General features: G+C 41.5%; 1 long non-coding RNA gene across 1 annotated transcript; it reads left to right on the forward strand.

Annotated features, from left to right (window-relative positions):
• The first annotated feature begins 8,371 nt into the window (after positions 1-8,371).
• On the forward strand, positions 8,372-10,960 carry LOC307049988. Its single transcript, XR_013810773.1, has 2 exons — positions 8,372-8,570; positions 10,651-10,960. It is a non-coding gene; the product is annotated as an uncharacterized lncRNA (long non-coding RNA).
• The last annotated feature ends 1,195 nt before the right edge of the window (positions 10,961-12,155 follow it).

Raw genomic sequence — 12,155 nt, forward strand, 5'->3', positions numbered from 1 at the left:
GCACAGGATCAGTAGTTGTGGCGCATGGGTTTAGTTGCTCCGTGGCATGTGGGATCTTCCTGGACCAGGGCTCAAACTTGTGTGTCCTGCATTCGCAAGCGGATTCTTAATCACTGCACCACCAGGGAAGTGCCGAAAGTATACCTATCTATTTCTTAATTCATCTTGATGAGGCCACCACAAAGGCAGTATCTACCAGCTTTACTAAGTGCCTTGTTATTAGATGGGATCAATATATGTCTAGTAAGGGAGTATAGATAAAGTTCCAGGAACACTGGTTAAAAACAGCAAACCCGGGCTTCTCTGGTGGCGCAGTGGTTGAGAGTCCGCCTGCCGACGCAGGGGACACGGGCTCGTGCCCCGGTCCGGGAAGATCCCACATGCCGCGGAGCTGCTAGGCCCGTGAGCCATGGCCGCTGAGCCTGCGCGTCCGGAGCCTGTGCTCCGCAACGGGAGAGGCCACAACAGTGAGAGGCCCACGTACCGCAAAAAAACAAAAAAACAGCAAACCCTTCGGCATTGGATTTCAGCAACAATTCTTTTGTTCTTGCTGCTTTCTTCTTTTTAATGGAAACGTGCTTTTTTATTGCAGTATAATTGATAATGGTGAGATGCACACATTTCATGTGTATAGTTGATATGTTTTGACAAATGTGTACACCCATATAACCCACATACTGATCAAGATATAGAACTTTACATCATTTCAGAAAGTTCCCCTGTACCACATTTAGTCCATTCCCCATTTCCCTCTCCCCTCTAAGCAATGGCTGTTCTGATTTCTATTACTATTAGGTTAGCATTGCTTGTTCTTAAACTTTATATGAAAGAAATCACACAAATGTATTCTTTTATGTTTGGCTTCTTTTGTACAATTTACCTGTAAAATTCATCCAGGCTGCTATGCATATCAGTGATATGATCCTTTTTATTGCTGAGTAGTATTCCATTGTATTTAATATACTACAATTTATCCAGTTTCCTGTTGATGGAAAACATTTGGGCTGTTTCCAGTTTGGAACTATTATGAGTAAAGCAGTTGCAAACTTTCTTATACAAATCTTTGTGGACATATGTCTTAATTTCTCATGGACAAATACATAGAAGTGGAATTGATGGTTCACAGTGTCAGTGTATGTTTATCTTTATATGAAACTGCCAAGCAGTTCTTTGAAAGTTGTATCATTTTATACTCCCACCAACAATGTATGAGAGTTCTTAGTTGCTCCACATAATTGCCAATATTTCGTATTATCAATCTTTTACATTTTAGCCATTCTAATAGGTATGAAATAGTATTCATTGTGTATTAACTAACAGTTCGCTGATGATTAATGATGTTGAGCATCTTTTATTTGCTAATTAGCCATTTGTATATCTATTTTTGTGAAGTGTCTGTTTAAGTCTTTTGGCCACATTTTAGTTGGGTTGTTCTTTTTATTGTTGAGTTGTAAGAGTTCCTGATTTATTCTAGATACATGTCCTTTTCCTGATATCTCATTGTTAAATTTTCCTGAATATTTTCTCCCAGCCTCTAGATTACCTGTTTTTTTTTAAATGGTGTCTTTTTATGAGCAAAAGTTTTTAATTTTGATGAAGCCCAGTTATCAACTTTTTAATGGTTTCTGCTTTCTGTGTCCTATCTTAGAAAGCTTTGCTAACCTTAAGGTTGCAAAACTATTTTCCTATTTCCTTTAGAATCTCCATCTCTAATTAATTTTTGTGTGTTTAACAAAAAAACCCTGTGTTTTACCTACCTTTTTAGGAGCTCTCAGAAATGCTAGAACTCTATGTGACTCTACTGAGGTTCATTAATGAAAAATATTTGATTAAAACAAAAGCTTACTACCTAAAACAGAAAGCTGATTTTAGTTGATAAAACATGCATTCAAATAATTGAGTTATTATTTATTTTATTCAATTATTTTTCAAAAACTGAATTTTATTTTATTTTGCTTAATTTTTTTTAAAGAACTGACCACTAAAGGCAATTCTGAATCGCTTGTTTTAACAGAGGACAACATGGGCACAAATCCTGGCTTGGGCCATTTTATTATTGTTTTTTATGGTCACAGGCTTTTTTTCTTCTGTTTTTTTTTTCTTGACCACAACAATTATATTACCTTTAATTCATAAGTTACCTTCAGTGGTCTAAAAAACATAACCCAGAACATTTTGGAAGATAAAAATAAGCTGGGTTGAGACAATTTTTTTCCTTCATAAGCTAGAAACAGAATACCTAGAGTTGACTGAAGTTTTTCCTCTTATTATGATCTAGGTATTGATTGCCCAAGAATTTTAAAATAGTTTATAAATATTTTCCTGGTTAAAGCTATATTAGGATTCCTCTAATGTTAAATAAAATTACAGAATAAGAAGGAACATGGATTTGGATTCTAAGGAAACTGAATTTGAATTCTGGCTTCCCCCAGTCCAATATTATTACCCATATGAATTTACCCAAGGCACATAATTCCTTTGAGCATCAATTTCCTCAGCTGTAGAATGGGATAATACCTACCCCTCAGAATAATTGCAAACATTAAATGCAATCTTGTATGTAAAATGCCTTCCAAGTAGTTGGTGCTCAATAACTATGATCCCCTCCTTTTCTATTTCTAATTCTTGAGTTGTCCTCTCAAGAAAAGAACACATATAAAGCTACACAAACTCCAGAAAGTAGATTTTTCTATATCAGCCTATACAGTGTTTCTCAAACTAGGATCTAGAACCTCTTGGAGGCTTCAGACAGATTCTCAGGGGTCAGAGGCTTTTCTACAGGATTTTCAAAAGAAACTGTTTATATTTGGATGATTATCCTAAAATATTAAAATAAGCAGAGTCTGAAACTTCTGAATAAGTTATCTTTAGCTTATAACTAAGCATTGCCATAAGATTTCAATATGAATTTGCATTTACCTTTGCCATTTCAGCTTACTGAACTAAGGGACCATCAATGTGTCAGTGCTGTTTGGTTGGCATGTCCTACTATCTAAATGGCAGCAATGGCCAGTGTCTGCTATTATACTCATGTTGTCTGTGAAGGCAAAATTTCTATTTCCTAGTAATAACATACATATGAATAACATTTTCAATGATGAAGACTTTAGTTTCTTATCTTTTTAATAAATCAATACTTTGATTTCTCATCAAGAAAATGACACACCACTGAGTATTTACTATTTTGTAGAGGCTAATGAGAAATGAACAGAGGTAGACTGAATAATATAAATGATACACTTGCACCAAGAGAAAGCCAAATGCTTTCAGGACATTCTATACAAATAAAGATTTAATGGTAATTTGAATATTCTAAATTGAAAACAGAGTGGAAGCAATCATAATAAAATCTGATTTATGATCCATTTTGAAATGGTGTAAATGAGGCATTTTCAGTATCTAATTGCCTCTGTGAAATTCTGCATTCTCAAGCCTCATTCATGGTAAACATGGCGCTGAGCCTGTTGAAAACCCACAAGGCTTGTGATGCCTGTGTCAGACTTGTTTCTCTGTAGGAACCTGTCTGCCTTGTTTTGGGGGTGAGAGGGTAATTTTGATTATACAGCCTCTCTGTTAATCCTTTTCTCTCTTGCCAACAATTGTTGAAATATTGTCCAAATGGAGTCCCAAGCAGATATAAACAAAACACTGTGAAAAACCTAGTTCCTTCTTTGCCTTCAACAGTCTATGAGCTCAGGGCTGAAACGGAAAAAAAAAAGTTTAAAAAGTATTTCTAGGAGTTTAAAACTAACTTCACATAATCTTGTTCTAAATTTGATTATGCATTTAGTGCTGATTTCAATTATACTGTTATGCCAACTCCATGTTGAAATAAGTAATACAGCTTTACAGAGTCATCAAGCAAGGATTGCTCACTGCAGAATGTTAATTAGGAGGCCTAATTTTCTGAAACTACCTTATTTCATAGAGTCTCAGCTCCCATCTATTGTGTGCTGTGTCCTGATTTCAAAAATGCTACAATATCAAAAAAGTATGTTCCAGTATCTATATAATTTGGTAGTAAACAAAGGTTCAGTTTTTTCAGAACATACTTATGTGAACTGGTATTCTCTGCATTAGTCAAAACACAGAAACAAATTAAGTATAGAACTGAACCTGAGGCTACATCTTTCCACTATCAAATCCAACAGTGGTTATTCAGTTTCAGCCAAACACATTATCACTGCAATAAATTTGAATTGTATTGATTTGCAGTTGTGTGTTTAATTTGTAAATCTGCTTTGGTTTTAGAGTATGTAACAGCTATAAGCATGAGTTTATACCCAGTTTTATGTTTACACATATTTAAATAACAATATAATAGAAGTAATTTTGGGAATACTGGGAGCCTAGAGAGAATTTATTGTTTTAAAGGGGGTCGTGCATATATCACCTGTGAGAAATTCTGCTCTAGTTCTTTAACAGCTCATTGTTCAAAAGTGCCACGACTCTAAAACCATGCGTTTTTGCTATTTCTGTACACACCTGATAATTTAAAGCCATTATAAAGATTTTTCCTCCAAAGGATTTGATCTTTAGTCAACTTTCAAATCTTTTTTTGTCTGTGGTAAACATTTTTCCTCTTTTCAGAATATAAACATTTTTCCTTTTCCTGGCTTAAACATGGTCGTCCAGAAGTGTAGCTGACTGAAGGAGCTTACAACTTGTTAGACATCAAGCTCATGTCCCTGGAACTCTGACCATCCTTCCAACTATAGATTCCTCTAATCATGTATCCTTTAATAAAATGGTTGTAGGGTTTCTAAAGAGAGTAAGAACATGAAGAGGTTTTGATATATTTCTTCAAATCATAAAATTGAACATCAATTTACTATTTCTTAATAGCTTTGAAGTCAGAAATGCTTATTGGAAAGACAGGCTATTAGAAGAAATACATCAAAGCATATTTTATTTGTAATTGGGCAATTTAACTCAACAGGCTGTCATTTTTTGCCTAATTTGGGGGGGTGGGAAGAGCAGTATATTTTATTACTTTTCAAAAGCTGTGAAAGTAAAGAATTATAGCTATAAACACTGAGAAAGAAAGGTTGAGCAATAATCCCTATAGGCTTTCTGTTCCTTTCTCTATTTTTGTTTCAGCAATACCAGAAACTCTTACATGGTTTCACACTACTTTCTTTTTGTACATCATAAAATTGGATACCAATTTTAAAACTTCTCAAAATTACTTATCTTTCACAGGTTTTTACTTCAAACTATTCTGTTGTGGAAAGGATAGGACGACCATAGGAAGGAGAAAAAAGAAACAAAACTTCACTTATTTATCTATAAAAAATAAATATTCTATTTATTCTATAAATATTCATATTCCTTGTTAAGGGTGCCATTTTAACACAACGCAGGCAAACCTATGCCCTTCACTTTACTTCAGTATATGGAGGCTTTCACCTTTGGCCCTCAGTTCACTATGTGTAAGGCTGTAACTTGAGCAGCAGTTAATATCAGAATGTTTTAACACTAACATTCCAGTATTTCTTTTTTTTTTTTTTGCGGTACGCGGGCCTCTCACTGTTGTGGCCTCTCTCGTTGTGGAGCACAGGCTTCGGACGCACAGGCCCAGCGGCCATGGCTCACGGGCCCAGCCACTCTGCGGCATGCGGGATCTTCCCGGACCGGGGCACGAACCCGTGTCCCCTCCATCGGCAGGCGGACTCTCAACCACTGCGCCACCAGGGAAGCCCCATTCCAGTATTTCTTGCAGATAGATCTGTCCTGCATGTTTGTAGCATAATAGGGCTAGGGTTAGGGTGTGGGGAAGTATACTTAAGTACAAGAATGATTCTCCAGTTCAGCTCTAACAGTTTAATTCTTCGAATCCATCTCTCAGGCCGAACAGGTGCGCTTCAGCATGTTCTTCAGTGTTCCAGTGGGTTGGAGGCCAGGCTCGAAGGCGGCCTAAGGGAATGACACCTGTGAAGGGCGTGGTCACCCATGCTGGCTCCTCCCCCATCCCAATGACGCCTGCGCAGAATGGACTCAGGTCGAGACACTGGTGCAAATACTCGAAGAGCCCAGGGCGTCCTAGAATGTGGTGCTGACCGTCAGATCTGAGTGGTCAGTCGTTGGGAGTAATCCCCCGGAGAGCTGGACGCTGGGCTCCGCCATTTCAACAAAGCCTCTGGAACTGGCACAAGGCTCCTATGTCATGGGTGAAATATCGATGACACGTTCCATATTTTGCTGGGAGGACCCGAGCTCGATCCAGAACCCTTGTGACCCAGCGTCCTGGTTGGTGGCCCAGCAAGCCAACCGATTCGCAAACCTTAGAGAGACTTGGGAGAGGCGCCGCTTGTTCCAGGCAGGCCGCCAGGGTCGCCTCAATCGCTCCAGCCGGGTGGCCCACTCCGCATCGCGGCCGCCTCAGAGAGCGCGTGTCCAGCTCGCTAGCCGGGTCCTCGAAGGCGCCGCACTCGCCACTCCCGGCATGCTCCGCGAGCCGAGCGCCCCTGCGGGAGGACCCACAGCCCGGGACCTGGGGCCCGCGATGGGGCCCCTTACCCAAGGTGCCCCGGGCGCTCATTTGCATGTCCCTCCGAAAGGTGAACTCAACAGGCCTCGCGGTTTAGCAGTGATAGCACCAAAAGTGCGAGCCTGCTCAGTGGTTGCGCGGCATCAGATTTCCCTAAATGTTCGGCTGTCGCTGGGAAGACGCGCAATTCAGTCACCGTAAATGAAAGAAGCGAGAAACTCCCGTGCCTTATATAAGCTGTGGACGAATAAAGTACTGTGCTCGCTTCGGCAGCACATATACTAAAATTGGAACGATACAGAGAAGATTAGCATGGCCCCTGCGCAAGGATGACACGCAAATTCGTGAAGCGTTCCATATTTTATGCCCTTCCACACCATCCGGACACCCTTTGTTCATCAGCTCCAAAGGAAAAGCTATGGGTCAGAAGCACAACGTCTGGCACTTAATGCTGAAATTAAGTGATAGTGAAAATAGTGAAAATCATATAGTGATTTTTCACTATAAAAATATTCGTGTAAGGCAATGTATGAAACGTGAATGAAGCCGAGTTGTACACCTGGGAATTTATGTGCAAATATGTCGTTTCTACGTATCTTGGAAATGAGAAAATGTCAACTTGCATTTCCTTCATAGAACTTGAAAGTTCTGAAATCGCCTTATTTATGGTCTGTCTCCCTTAACAACACAAACTCCAGAGGCCCAAGTGGGTTTAGCTCTTATTCACTAAAGACTGACACATGAATCGCTCGATGAGTCCTTACCAAATCATTTCTAAATTGTTAAATCACTGAATTATTGCGAAGTTAATGAATCCTTGCTAAAGGAAGTAAGCAACAGCAGTGCACAAATCTTGGGCCTACTTTGTGACATTCTTTGGTCGTTTTAGGCCGGAGTTCGTACGCTCTCAGACTGAGCTACACAAAAGCAGGGACTGTTACCAAGGGGTGGTTGTACCGGATGAGATCAATGTTGGCCGGTGCCTGTGGATCCTAGAGCTCCAGCACCAGTTGAAAACTGGCTAGAAGCAGCAAGCCCATTCTGATCTGCTTTCCTAAGAAGTCATTTTTATCTGACTTCTAAGGAGCACTCAAAATGCCGCTTTACCTAAATCGGGTGGATTCTGTGATGGGAAATTTAAGAGAAAAGTTAATTGCCCAAACCAAAAGCAGATTTTAACCAATAGTAACAAGCATTCGACTGCAGACAGCAAGGTTATCTAGGTAATTTAATAATAGAAATGAGACAGGTCGGCCGCGGGCATGCCGGGAGGCCATCGAGCTAGAATCGACCCTGGGAGGAAAGAGTATCCGGTGGGAGAGCCATGCAGGCGGCCTGAGAGCAGGCTTCCAGAGCTGCCTCTCAAAACCCCACTGTTTTTTGTGTTAATCAGCCACAGGGGTCGGAACGGTGTGGAAGGGCATAAAATATGGAACGCTTCACGAATTTGCGTGTCATCCTTGCGCAGGGGCCATGCTAATCTTCTCTGTATCGTTCCAATTTTAGTATATGTGCTGCCGAAGCGAGCACAGTACTTTATTCGTCCACAGCTTATATAAGGCACGGAAGTTTCTCGCTTCTTTCATTTACGGTGACTGAACTGAGAGCGTCTTCCCGGGGATCGCCGAACGTTTAGGAAATTTGATGTCGAGCCCCACTCATGAGGCTAGCACATTTGGTGCTGTAGTCGCTAGACTGCGAGATGTGTCGGGTTCATCTGTAGGAGCGGTATGCAAATGAGCGCCCGGGGCACCTTGGGTAACTAGCCCCGTCGCGGGTCCCAGGTCCGGGGCGTTGGGTCCTCCCGCTGGGGCTCCCGGCCCGCGGAGCATGCCGGGAGTGGCGAGCGCGGCGGACTACCCTGCGCGCGGCGCACTGCTTTGCGCGCGGCGCCCTCGAGGACCCGGCGAGCGAGCGGGACCCGCGCGGTGCGTGAGGCGGCCGTGGTGCGGAGTGAGCCGCCCGGGTGGTGCCGCACTTCAGAGCACGTCGTTTCCCACTTAAACTTCCTTTGACGAGTACTTGGGGAAAAAAAAAAAAAAGTAATCACCCAGCCATTATCACACCTCGAAGAGTTAAGGTAATTCCTTAATGTCACCTAATATTCACTCTACGTTCCAATTTCCTTGATTGTTTTAAAGATGCCTTTTATTGGTGGTTTGTCGTAAGGATCCAAACGAGGTTCAGTCCTCCCACATGGTGTTTGGTTGCTATGCCTCTTAGGTCTCTATTAATCTCCTAAAGCCCCTCTCCACACCCACCCTCCCCCCACCGCCATTTTTCTTCACGCTCTTGATTTGTTGGGGAAACCGGATACTTGCACCATGAAACGTCACATTTATTTCATTTGGCTCATGTATTACTGATGATGTCGTTTAACTTGTTTCTCTATCCTCCATGTTTCTTGAAAGTTTGTAGTTAGATCTAAAGCCATAATTAGGTCCTGGTTTAATTTATTTCTTAAGCTTTAGAGGCCCATTGGTAGGGCCTATCCTTCCTATTGCATCTCAACATAAGGCAGGTAATGTCCGGCTGCACCAGTGGGTTCAGGTGAGGTCAGTAGCCTGATCCCTCCATTATCAAGTTTCCCATACATCTTTCACTTAATGATTTTAGAATACACTGATGAACGTTGCCCAGGTAGAGGGTCTGGCGGTCTGTTTGTTGGTTTGTTTTTAACCCTTGGCTCATGAGCTATAAGGATGTAAACCCAAGACCCTTGGTGTCCAACTTCTGTACCCCAAGGAAGAAATTGAGAGAAAAAGACCAGGGAAAGAAATGAAGGAAGAGTGTCATTGGTCATTCAGTCCTTTCCGTGGTTTGGTTACATGAGCTAACAAATTGCCTTTCTTGCTTAGGCTGGATTGGAGCCCAGTTTCTGTCTCCTCACTGCTAAGAGGCTCTTATGGAGCCAGCAACGGGTCTCCAGACACCACCTCCCTCACACAGTCTGCTTTTCTTTAGCTACACTTTTCTTGTGTAGAATCAATTGGGTAAGAAAAATAGCCCCACCCACCCATATCACTATTTGAAGGCAGGCTGTTTCTTTTCTGGACATTTTCTGAATGTTTTCTGTCAGGCTATACATTTATTGAAGGCCTCACCCAGGAGGACAGTTGCTGGGGTGTTCAAATTAACATCTTAGATTTCCTTACTCTGTTCTCTCCTTTCTGTTACACAGTTGTCTTCCCTCCCCCCCACCCCAAACTCGTGTTCGCCTACTCTTCTCCTCCTGTTTCTTCTTTCTCTATCCTGTCCCTCCTCCCAGCTACATCGAATACCTCACTAACTGAGCATATTTACCCAGTTCACCTTATGCCTTTGTAATCACCCTCATGTTTTCACACTACACATTTGCAGCATTGAAACCCTGTTGGCTTCTGCCAAACTACAGAATATTTAAGATCCCATATTTAGATTTTGACGAAAACAATTCTTGTTCTTATCACCGGTTAAGTATGTGTAAGTCTCCAGTTGCTTTTTTACGGGGAGATAGTGATCTTTAAACATATCTTTTGGAAGTCATATAGGAAGGTTCTGAGGAAGGTGGCTTTTTAGTTAGATAATCTTTTGTATCTTAAGATCTCACATGAGGAGTCTCACTAGGCATTTTTTAATAAACAGACTTTAGAAAAGGTTGATTTAAAGGATTTTTCTCAATTTATCCGATTTTTTAACAAGAAAAAAAGCGTTTTATTTTTATATTCTGGAACATTTGGACTCTGTTACCAATAAATGCTGTCATCATAATAATTCTAACTATTTACATTAGCAGTGGAATAAAACAATCATCTATGTTTTCTTAGTGGTATGTAAAACTATGGTGCATCTTACAATCAGTGGCATTATAGATCCAAAGAGATGGAAAATCTCATTTTTCAGAGAAGGAAACTGAGGCTGAGGTAAGTGTGTAGTGATTTCCCTGGGCAGTACTGGCACTGGTCCTACCATCTTCTGAGGCCAAATTCATTTCTCTTTCTACTGTACCACTTGTAGTATTACTAGGTCATACTCTTTGCAATAGCTTAGAAAAGAATAAAGACTTAAAGCCTGTCATTTTACAGCCACATTTCTGAGTCCTGCTCATTTTACTGCAACAACAGGATAGCACACACTGATAAGCGGAAAATCTACCTTATTCTTTTTCTTTTTATTCACAGAAAGGGAACATTCAGTGATGTGACTCAGTTGAAACAGGCAAAACCCACAAGTCATTTCCTCTTTCGGAATTTTTCTCTAATTAAAAAGAAGAGGGGCCTCCCTGGTGGCGCAGTGGTTGAGAGTCCGCCTGCCAATGCAGGGGATACGGGTTCGTGCCCCGGTCCGGGAGGATCCCATATGCCGTGGAGCGGCTGGGCCCGTGAGCCATGGCCGCTGAGCCTGCGCGTCCGGAGCCTGTGCTCTGCAACGGGAGAGGCCACAACAGCGAGAGGCCCGCGTACCGCAAAAAAAAAAAAAAAAAAAAAAGAAGAGGAAGCTCAACCGAAATGCTCACATCCTCTTGAACAGGGAGCAGATGAGTCACTTAGAACCACAGTATCAGTGACCAGCTTTACCTGGTGTGAAATCGGTGAACTTCAGCTGGGGAACAGAGCTTATCAACCTGGGCTGCAGTTTGTAGTCACCATGAGAGCTTTTTAAAATATCAGTGCCAGAGCCCTCCCGTGAAGGTTCTGATTTAATTGTTCTCCATTTCTCTGAGTCTCTCTACTGAAGAAGCTCGTTGGAGTTCCCCACTAGCCCCCTTCCTTTGCTATTCCTTCCCTTTTATGGCCATTCCCCCTTCCCTCCTGTTGCACCCATTGACTCCCCAGGACACCTCCTAAATATCCCACCTAGAAAGAACTCCAAGGACCTTTCAGAACTTACTAGTCCTGGGTTTCATCTTTTCAGGGCTCTTCTGGCTAACTCCATAAACTAAAAGGTAATAGAGCAGGGTTTCCCAAACTTGCCTAGAGATAGATTCCCAGAGGATTGGCCAGTGCCAAGGCAAAGGATGATACAGCATATCTCCCAGATGACCTATCTGTGTCTTAAAGGCTACTTTTACTGAAATGAGAAAGTCACTGTGGTAAGGCTGGTGTGAGATATTTTTGTGCATGGAGCCCTTTCATAGCAACCAGCTCCTTTAATTTGTAGTAGCAGATAATCTCATGTTTTGTTTTATGGGGGGAGTGGGAAGGGGGAAGAGGGGAAAGCATGCACAAGAGACTTATCAGAGATGAGCTTCCTTAATTTCTTGTCCTTATTACAGATTTACTTATATTCACATACATCCCTGTTTCTTCTGTTTTCATGGGAGAGGTGTCTCTTGTATGGGAAAAATTTGTGCCCAGGTGGACAACTGCATTATCTAGAATCTAGACAATCCCCCAGGGTTATCTGATTAGGGTTATCTGATTCCAAATCTATGGAAACTATCTTAAAACTCTGTAAATTGTAGATAACTGATAGCAACACAAAATAATTCTTGTTTATAGACATGCAAAATCTGTCCTTACCACTAGAGGTTCAGTTGACTTCTCTCTACCACTGTGGAAGAAGCTTGTTTTGCTTCCATTTGCAGATTCATTTTAACATTCCTTTACTCTATATAAGTTTGTGGTTTTTGATTTCTCCTTTGAGCTGGTTACAATGTCTACCTTGTTTCTTCATTGATTAATAC

This window comes from Hyperoodon ampullatus (genome assembly GCF_949752795.1).
Source record: "Hyperoodon ampullatus genome assembly, chromosome: 3".
Taxonomy (NCBI): domain Eukaryota; kingdom Metazoa; phylum Chordata; class Mammalia; order Artiodactyla; family Ziphiidae; genus Hyperoodon; species Hyperoodon ampullatus.